This window comes from Artibeus jamaicensis, unplaced genomic scaffold (genome assembly GCF_021234435.1).
Source record: "Artibeus jamaicensis isolate MK-2021 breed Jamaican fruit bat unplaced genomic scaffold, CSHL_Jam_final contig_465, whole genome shotgun sequence".
NCBI classification, from domain to species: domain Eukaryota; kingdom Metazoa; phylum Chordata; class Mammalia; order Chiroptera; family Phyllostomidae; genus Artibeus; species Artibeus jamaicensis.
Genome location: NW_026521843.1, coordinates 29,905,042 through 29,915,445, shown reverse-complemented (window position 1 = coordinate 29,915,445; position 10,404 = coordinate 29,905,042).

The window sequence follows — 10,404 nt, the reverse complement described above, 5'->3', positions numbered from 1 at the left end:
GGGGCTTGTCGAGACCGGAACAGCTCGGCCGGAAGCCGGGTGCTGCTGCGGGGCTACCGGCCCGGAAAAGCGCTCGGGCTGAGAAAAAGGAGGAGGTGGTCGTGGTAACCGCGAGCAAGGAGCGGGTTCCGGTGTGCGGAGTGCTTGGGAGGCGTGAATGTCTGAGGTCCTGGGGACAAAGCGAAGGGCCGCCGATAGAGACAGACCCTCACAGGGAAATGTCTTCCAGCCAGCGCCCGCTCGAAAAATCCTGCGGTCGGACACCTTCTACCAAGGAACCGGCAAATTATGGACCCAAACTTTTGTCTGCAGTAGATCAGGTCTCCTGTTCACGTTGTATTCTCAAAACGTTGCACAGAGGCACTTGACAAATATCTGCTAAATGAATGTTAAGTGGCAAGTCCACCTAGTTATGATAAAAACCTGCCAACTACCCTCCGCCAGGCAATAATTCAATCATTTTATATAGATTAATTAAATCCTCTCAACCTATGAAGTAAATACTTAACGTCCACAGAATTTTTTTAAGGTCTTATTTATTTTTAGAAAGAGGAAGGGAGAGAGAAAGAGGACAGAAACATCAGTTGACTAACCCTGGGAGACCCCCAACCAGGGACCCAACCCGCCACTTTCTGGTTCACAGGCCTGTGCTCCATCCACTGAACCACACCAGCCAAGACTGAGGCCCATAGTCTTATCTAAACCTGGGCGTCAGAATGTTTTTAAGATTTTAAAGATTTATGTATTTATTTATTTATTTATCTATCTTTAAAGGGGAAGGGAAGGAGAGAGGGAGAGAAATAATCAATGTATGGTTGCCTTTTGTGTGTCCCCTGCTGGGAACTGGCCTGCAACCCAGGCATGTGCCCTGACTGGGAATTGAACCACCATACTCTGGTTCCCAGGCCCACACTCAATCCACTGAGCTACACCAGCCAGGCTTTTTTTTTTTTTAGATTTAGAAAAGTAACACGGTGTGCATAAGAAGAAATTAGAAGGCTGACCATCCTGTGGCCCTAATCCCAAATTGTAAGTAAATAACTATGGAATCCAGAATCCTGGAAACTAGCCCCAGTCAGCAACAGCTCAGCTCTTTAGTCCGTTAGGAGAAGCTGTGTTCTGTCACTTGCTTTTCTTTTGTTAAGCAAATAATAAAATCAGGTTTGTTTCAAATGTATTTCAAAGGTATTTATTTGAAGGGTAGATTTGTGACACTCCCAGAGAGTCTGGGCAACACCCTGAAATCAAACATTCCTGCAGCAAAACACACTTATTCATACTAAGTGGGATAAATATTGGTAACAAGAATTCAACTGAATGAATTTTAAAGATTTAACTGGTTTTATTGAATAATTCATAAATTGAGCAGCATCCCTCCTAGCAAGTAGAAAGCTACAGAAAGGGAAAAGTTCTTAAGGGCACAGAGGCAGTGAGAAAAAGAAACCGTAAATGAAGTTGAGGATTATTTACTTTCTTTGGGGGACAGTAGGGTCTGTTAGGAGGATTACCTCATTCTGCTGACCAGGAAATTCCAGACCAGTGTGTTAAAATTACATTCCTGGGGAAGGCTGAAATTAGGTTATGTATTAAGCCTTAGGAGTGCTTAAGTGGAGTTTAACACAAGTGATTGCATTTTGAGATTGTTGTTCCTTTTTGACAATGAAGCTTATGAATAGGCTCCAGTCAGCTCGGGTCAAAATTTGCTACTAAGTGAGTTTGCCCCAAAACTTTAGGTTTTTTGGAGCTTTTGGGGTTTCAGAATTACAGATTAGGAATTGTTGGCACAATGACTCAAGTAATTTGCCCAAGATCAGCTAGATAATGATAGTGTAGGGAATTTAGCGGTAAATTCTGGGACACTGTTCCTGAAGTCCTGCGTTATTGACAAATGTTAGACTTTTTATTTCACATTATTTTATTGAAGCCTCACAACAACCTTGAATTAGGATGAACTGCATGAAATTGCCAATATTGAACCTTTTTTGAAATGCAAAAATTGCTATTTCATTTGATTCAACTTAATATAATATTCTTGTTTTACAAAGAGGAAATGGAGGCCCTAAGGGAATAAACCAGTTATGGGACAAAGGTTGTGAGCCTGGGTTTGGGGGTAATGGGGGCCTTGGCTCTAATCCCACCCCGCCAGCTAGATAACCTAGTAATTTTTCCTCTTTAAACTTTTTTTCCCTCATCAGTCATGAGAACAATACCAACTTTGGACCACATTTTGAAGGCTATAGTTAGATGTATGGATGAAAAGGGCCACATACTAAACCTGACAAGCTCAGGGGAGTCCTGCATAGCAGCCTCATGAACTCAAGAGACTGAAAGTAACCACATGGTATGGCCTAAATTTGAAACTTTCTAATTAAAAGCAAGTATGGCAGGTAGTCACGTCCTGGACCAATATCTTTTTTGGCAAAGGTCAGTCTTAACCTTAACTGAGCCTGTTGTCTTTTTGTATCTAGATAACATACCTTTGGAATGTCAGTTAATTTCCTTTTTCTAGACCTGGCAGGGCACAATCTCCTACCAGAGCAGAGACCGTGAGCCCCTTGTTATGATCGCTGTCATGTTCATTGTCAACTGTTAACTATCTTATAACTGCCTGTGTGAAAGAAGTATGTGTCTATTTGTTTCATTCCTTCTGCAATCCCAAAGATTCCCCATCTTACTTTCTATCACTAATGAATTTCATGTAACCCCCTTACACCTCCTCCTTTGATTGTGTGTATAAAATAAGGTTCAAAACTGCCACTCTCTGGAGCATTTTCTCAGTCCGTTGAAATGTTGCTTCGGGCAATTGTCAGTTTGGCTCAAATAAACTCATAAAAAATTCTTACAGGTTTGGACATTTCTTCCATTGACAGATGCCCCCCATAAACCTTATTAAAGAATTAGACAAGTAACAAGTTACATATCTTAGAGTCATCTGATAATGCAGAAAATAAAATGGAATAAAGTTGGCTAACAAAATCACTTAAAATAATCAGGAAGCTATTAGAGAAGCCCGCCCATGCACACCCATGTGCCTCAGTTCTCAGCACTACCATTAAGTTGCTGTTTCTGTTGCTACACTCAACTCAAATCTGTAAACATCCTGAAACAACTGTTGGTGGACATAGGTGGACTTTACTTTCTTCCCTATAGTTGGAGCCCCTCTTCATTTGTATATTGGGACTAACCAATCCCTGCTATCCTTTTTTTCTTTTTCTTTTTCTTTTTTTTTTTTTTAGATTTTTATTTACTTGTTTTTAGAGAGAGGGGAAAGGAGAGAGAAAGAGGGAGAGAAACATCCCTGTGAGGGAGAAACATCAATTGGCTGCCTTTCTCATGCCCCCAGCCGGGGACCTAGCCTAACTAGGAATCCAACGGGAAACCTTTTGGTTCACAGGCCAGTCAGTACCCAACCCGCTGAGCCACGCCAGCCAGGGCCCTGCTATCCCTTTTTTGTGTGAAAGAATTACACTTTGTGGGGTTGGGCTTTATAAACCCTGCCTTTCTTTGTCCTCTCCAGGGTGCAGTTTAGGTTGTATAATGCAGGAGCTCCAAACCGGGAGCTGTACTTGCATTCGTGATATTCTGGAAAAAAACACCCAGAGGGACTAGCAGATGTGGACATGCTGTTTATTACTTATATTACAGGGGAGTGCACAGATCAGTGGGGAAAAAGAGACTGCACCCTGCCTCCAGCTTTGGTGTTACTTATAGGGTTAGGGAGGGAGTAGCATGTGAAAATTCTACACTTTTGTGATAAACACAGGAGCCTTGAGACACGGGGGCTGTTCCATGAAGATACAGACTGTTTTCCTCATTCTTTATGGCTACTGGCCAGGCAGCCACCTGTTCTCTGAGGTTGTGGAGGGGCCACGTCCTGAGTTACCCTACAGGTTGCCACCTGAGTTGGCATTTCTCAGGTTGCAATCTTTTTGCTCAAATAAATGCTTTTTGTTCTTTATTATAGCCTGACCCTGTTCTTCGGTTAATGCATCAAACACACAATCCCTTGGTAAACAAGAACACCCAGCCATCTCCAGAAGGTAGGTACTGAGTATAGATACACATGAAGAACACCCAAGTAAGAATGAACAGAACAAGATACTTATTTAAAGCTTGCTACAGCAAGGGAGTCAGGTGCTATCATTTGCATTTGGCAGAGACTTAAAGGCAAGCAGAGGAGCAGGTAAGCTTCCTAGTGAACAAAGAGAAGGCTTCAGGTGTGCCCTAATTGGAGGTAGTTGGCATGGAAAAGCTGGAGGTGGGCTAACGAGAAGCAGAACATATTCTGTGATTAGCTTGGGGAGCATATTTAGCTTTCTCTGATTGGTCCTGAGTTTAAAGTGGGAACAAAAAGTAGAGAAGCTGAGCTGACCAGTCATTGACCAGTCATTTCTAGACTGGTTGCTGCCAGTGCTTTGGCTTCAGTTTGCAGCAACCAGCTCAGGAAGTCAGCCATATCTGTAGTAACCGGTCCAGGGAACCAAACAACAACCCCTGCAGCAATGCCTTTGAGTCACTGCCAAACACAAGTGGTGGTGGCTGACTCCCTTGCTGTTAGCATGCTCTGAGTAATTGGCCTTTGCTTGTCCCATTTGGGTGGTCCTAACTGTTTGCACATGTCTGAGTGAAGAGCCTTCCAGGCAGAGGAAACAACTCCTAAGTGAAGAGCAAACATCCTGCATTTGAGAACTGTAAGAAGGCCCAAATGGCTTCAAGAGGATGAGCTGGGGGGAGCAGCAGGACAGGAGTTCAGAGAACAAAGTCAAGGGCAGGTCATCCGAGCCCTTACAGACTTTTACCTTTGACTCTGAGTAAGCTGGGGAGCAGTTGCAAGTTTTGAGCAGAAGTGTGACCTAATCTAATGCAGACTGTTGTGTTAAGAACAGACTGTAGTATAATAATCAGTAACCTAATGCAGCTGTATTGTTGCTACACAATAGAAGGAGTGGGGAAATAGGGAGAATATGGTCTCTATAAAGTTTAGGAAAAAAGAGCCAGAAGATCAGGAAATAGTATTTTTATCCAAAGGTCTGGACACACTTACTCTGGGATGACTCTGGAGTGGGGAAGGGTGAAATATCTTTCAGGAGTTAGTGTGCAAGCTGCACCTGTGCCCTCTAAGCTCAGGTGACACCTCCTTCAAATGAGTTCTTACTTGTTTCAGGCACCGATGTTGGCACAGGGGATACAGCCATGAACCAGACAGACACGTTCAGAGAAGACGGAGACTGCTGAGAAAAGAAGCAGTTAAAGTATGCCGGTCCCAGCAAGCCCACAGATTATGTCAGATCACTTTTACAGGGATTTAGGCCAATACCTTGGTTCCCACACTGAGCACCAAGGCACTCCAGTGAACTAGAGTAAATTCACAGAGACACCACAGGGTATATTTAAACTTCGAGGGAAACTCATTGACATTTATGGATCGCTGCAGAAAACTACTAATGAAAGGTTGTTCACAATCTTGATGACACTGATGGGGAAGAAAAAACATTTCTACCCACTTAGGTTCACTTTGGGGAGTTTGCAACTTAAACTGACAAAAGAAAGATTAGTAAAAGAAAAGGAAGTTTATTTTGGAATGCAACACCAGTACATGCAGGAGTGCTCAGTGATGGGTAACTCAAAGGGATGGTTAGATTTTGGGGACTAAAATATCTAACTTATTGCATGGAAGAGAGGGGGAAGAAATGGCTTCTATTGGAAGGACAAATAGGTTTCTTTAGGGAAGACAAATGGCCCTGGCTGGTGTGGCTCACTGAGTTGAACACTGGACTACAAACCAAAAGGTTGCCAGTTGGATTCCAGGTCAGGGCACGTGCCTGGGTTGCAGGCCAGGCCCCCAGTAGCGGGTGCGCAAGAGGCAATTGATTCATGTTTCTGTGACACATCAGTGTTTCTCTCCCTCTCTTTCTCCCTCCATTTTCTATCTCTAAAAATAAATAAATAAATCTTGTTTAAAAGGAAAAACAAATGGGTTTTTAGGAGAACAGTTTGTGATAATTAGTTATGCAGGTATGAGTGGCCTTTCTGTCTTCTTCGTGATCATGAAACTCCTCTAGAGAGGGGATTTATGTCATCCTCATTTCTCAGAAGTTGCTGCTTTTAGTCAAATAAAGGATGCTCTGTTAAATCATAAATGTCTTCAAATTAAAATAATCTCTATACAAACTCTTAAGTTTCTGAATGGGTCCCAACAAAATAATCTTTATTTAAGTTTTTTTTAATTTTATTTATTTATCTTTAGAAGGGAAGGGAAGGAGAAAGGGAGAGAAATATCAATGTATGGTTGCTTCTCGTGCGTCCCCCACTGAGAACTGGCCCCTGCTGGGAACTGGTCTGCAACCCAGGCATGTGCCCTGACTGGGAATCAAACCGTGATCTTTTGGTTCCCAGGCCCGTACTCAATCCACTGAGCTACACCAGCCAGGGCTACAAAATAATCTTTATGAAGCTGAAGTTTTGGTGTTTTCTGTGATAAAAAGTAAGTACCATGAAAAAAGTTAATGTGGAATGAGGGTGGTAGTATCCAAAAGAGTCCAACGTTTGAGAAGTTGGCAGTGCCCAATCAGCACACACATCCCATTACTATTATGGATGCTGAGAAAGAAGATAGAAGGGTTCCTGGTGGCTAATTGTGTTCTAAAAAAAGCGTAGCAGCCATTTCTAAACAGAGATCTCTCACAGGACTCACACTTTAGGGAGAAGCCTGCACTAAACTGTCTGCCTGTACTATGTTCCTGCCACCTGAGTCAGCCCTTATAAAAGATTGCTCAGCATCTCTACTGACCAATCAGAGCTATTCCATTCTGACTAATCAGGACAATGCTTTTTGGACCCATCACACTTCAAGGATTAGGAGTCCTCATTTAAGTGAGAATGGACCAATCAGGGGCCAGAGGCAGCATTCTGTCTGTAGCAGCATCAGCTCCCCCTGGGGCCCAGGGAGTGCACTTTCCCTTTCCACCAAGGATAGAAGGCTGTTTCCCCCTGCTAGAGCTGAAACACCAAAGAAGTCTCGCCAGACCAGAGCAGATAGACCAGTGTGGAACAGAGCAGGCCACCTTGCCCCAGGGCAACCTCACAGTGCTGTTGCCCAGCCATGCTGCTTCATAATTGAGCTGTAACGTTACTGAGCTGTTCCACAGCTGTGCAATGTCACAGTTGAGCTGTTTTCACAGAATGAACTTTTCTTCCTTACTGCAACCCAAACCAGAGATTCCTGTTGGCATTGAATTGACATCAGTGACCGTCAGCTGACACTCTATATGGGATATTTAAGAATGGAATAAAGATATTATTTTTTCTTTTAATTTATATGTATTTTTTCAAACAGTAAATTATTAGGACATAAATGCTTATTAAGCTGTATGGACGTAAAACTTAAATTAAATAGAACTGTTAAGTATTCCTTTTGGCCTGGGAGTTTAGTGGAGAAAGTACTGCAAGATTACGAGCACCAGAGGTTTAGGTTTAGGAGCCTCTGGCCTAGTGGTTAGGAGTTCTGCACTCAAACTCTGCCCTCAAACTCTATACCCAGACTTCAGGTGCTGAAATCCTGGCTGAGCTGCTTACTAACTGCATGACTGTTGGGCAAGTTTTTTAGCCTCTCCCTGTGCCTCAGCACCTAGTTGCGATGAGGACTGAGTGAAATGGCACTGTAAAGCTCTCAGCCCAATGCCTGCCCCACCATGAACACCAGGTAAGTGGAACAGTGTTATGTAAAGAAAATCCTGCTGGTGTCCAGAAGTATGCAGCGCTCTGCATTCCTTCTCCATCCGTTCAAGGAACAGGCTGCCACAACAATCTTTGCCTTTTTCTTGGGCCTTGGGAGATATAGTCAAGTCTGAAAAAAGGCGTTTTATGAGGGTCCTGTCCTAGCCCAAACAGCCTTTAATCACCAGGGAGAAGCTTACGGTCTGTCAAAGTCAGTTTTTCTTGGCCAGTTGCAAGGAAGGAGACTCCATAGCACAGCAAGGAACCACAGGGCATCTGTCCAAACAAGGAGAACAAAAGAAAAAACTGTTCTGTGCTTTGGGACAGGGTGGAATGGGCTCAGAGCAAAGCTGTGTGTAGTCAAATCTAGATTGCAAAGTGAACCCAAAGTCCCATTGTTTTTAGAAACGACCAAGTTAAGATGGATGTGGAATAGAGTGTCCAAAAACCCCTTTTCTACTGTTGTCCACCTGTGTTGTAATTCAAAGCTGCTTCTCTGTGTAAAGTGAAGTAAGGGCTCCAAGCAAGAGTAGGGTACTGTGTTATTTCACTACTGCTGGCACAGTTTCAAACAGCAAAGTTTTTGTTTGTCTGCGATTTTAGAGAACCGGATTTCTCAGTAAAGAAAGCAGTAGGAGGTGAACTCACCATACAATATACAGATGATGTATTATAGTACTGCACATTTGAAACCTATATAATCTTATTAACAAATATCACCCCCCAAAATGTAATAAAAATTTAAATTAAGAAAGAAAGAAAGCAGTAGTCCTCAGGCCTATGTGGATGAAAAGGGGCCATACACGAAACCCGACAAGCTTGGGAGAGGCCCTCATGGCAGCCTTGACAAGCTGAGCCCTAACGTGACCACATCAGCTGGTCTGCGATTGAAAAGTTTCTATCTAAAAGCAGACCCTGGTGAGCAGTCAAGTCCCAGACCAGAATCTTCCCTGACAAAAGTCGGTCATCACCTTGATTTCACCTGTCTGTCGTCTTTTTGCATCCAGATAACGTACCGTGGGCATGTCAGGTGGTTTCTTTTTATCAGACCCCCCTGGGCACCGGCGCCACCACAAAGGGAGGCCATGAATCCCCTGGTTGTTACTGTTACTGCGTTAGTTGTTAACTTTCACTGTGCTGTACCTACCTGAGTAAAAGGAGCATGTGTCTATCATTTTACTTTTTATCCAGTGTCAGAGGTCTCACATTTTTGCTTTCTCCTGCTTGTCTAATCTGTCGCCAGTGGATTTCATGGAACCCACTTACATCTTCTTTTTTGATTGGGATGTATAAAATAAGGTGCAGAACCACTGTTTTCTGGAGCATTTTCTCAATCTGTTGAGGTTTTGCTTCCCAGCAATTGTCAGTTTGGCTCAGATAAATTCAGAAAAATTATTACAGGTTTGGACGGTTCTTATTCTGATACCACTTTGCAGCTGCAGCTTGTCCTTGAGAGAAAATAGTATTTCCTGTTTTACATTGTAGCTGGCTTTATCTTTGTTGTCTCAGCCCAGTGAATGGATGGCACATTTTTAACTTTTTATTCCTTGCTAATTTTTACTTTCTCAGTCTTGAGAAATAAGGAGGGGAGGGACTTTGCCGCAGCCAGGTAGGAGATGCCAGCAGGAAAAGGACAGAAGTCAAAGGGGCCTGTGTACCCTGCCAAGTGCCCAAGGTGTGGTGGGGGCTGGGAACCCACAGGGCCTAGACCACCTGGAGGGAGGAAAGATAGGCCAGCAGGCTTCCGCAGGCTGGAGGGATTCCCCTCCCAGACTGCCAGCCTTCTTCTCTGACTTGTAGGTAGCTTCCTTGGAAACTTCCGTATTACCTCCGAGCACAATCAGCACCAGTATAGGGAGAGCTAGCACCAGCATTTCTCTGGCTTCCAGAGACGTCCTGCATAGAACTGCCAGGTGCTTTTCCAATTACTAGATTAGCCCTTTCATGTGGAGTATGGTCTCAGCCTCTGATCTCCAAGGTCTGGCTCCAGGCTCTCTTCCCAGCTAACTTCATTCCTGCCTTTTACCTTCACCACCTTGAAGCCATACAGACCTGGTTTCAATCCTGACGTCCTCACCTACAAACTCTGGCGACCCGGGTAAATTACTTGTGCTTTCACCCTGGTTGTGCAATCTGATGAATGGGGATCAACTAATAACTACCTCACAGTGTTGCTAACGGAGTGAAAGGCTCAGCCTCTCTGAGTCCATCCTATTCAAGCTTGCACTGCTCCCGTGGTCGTCCCGCTATTAGCTCCTTCTTTAGACATGTTAATCATTAGAGGAATTCTGTTTGAAGTTTGAGTTTTCACAAAAACAGCCCTTCCATTTTTTCCTTCCCTTGACATAAAAGAAGGCTAAACTCTATAGTTTCTTAAGATGGATTTGAGAATTAGGGCTCCAAATCTTCTCACTTGGCGCCTTCTCTATCAAAAAAAGTTTCTTTACTCCAAACTCTGACATGTTGAGTTTTGGCCTTTTGAAGCATCAGGTGCATGACCTTTGAACTGGCACCACAATTATTGGGAGGACAGAAAGCATATAGTGTGTGTCCAATAAATATAAATCCCTTCCTGCCCTGGCTGGCATAGCTCAGTGGATTGAGTGCGGGTTGCGAGCCAAAGGATCACAGGTTAGATTCCCAGTCAGGGCACATGCCTGGGTAGGGGGCCAGGTCTCCGGTAGGGGG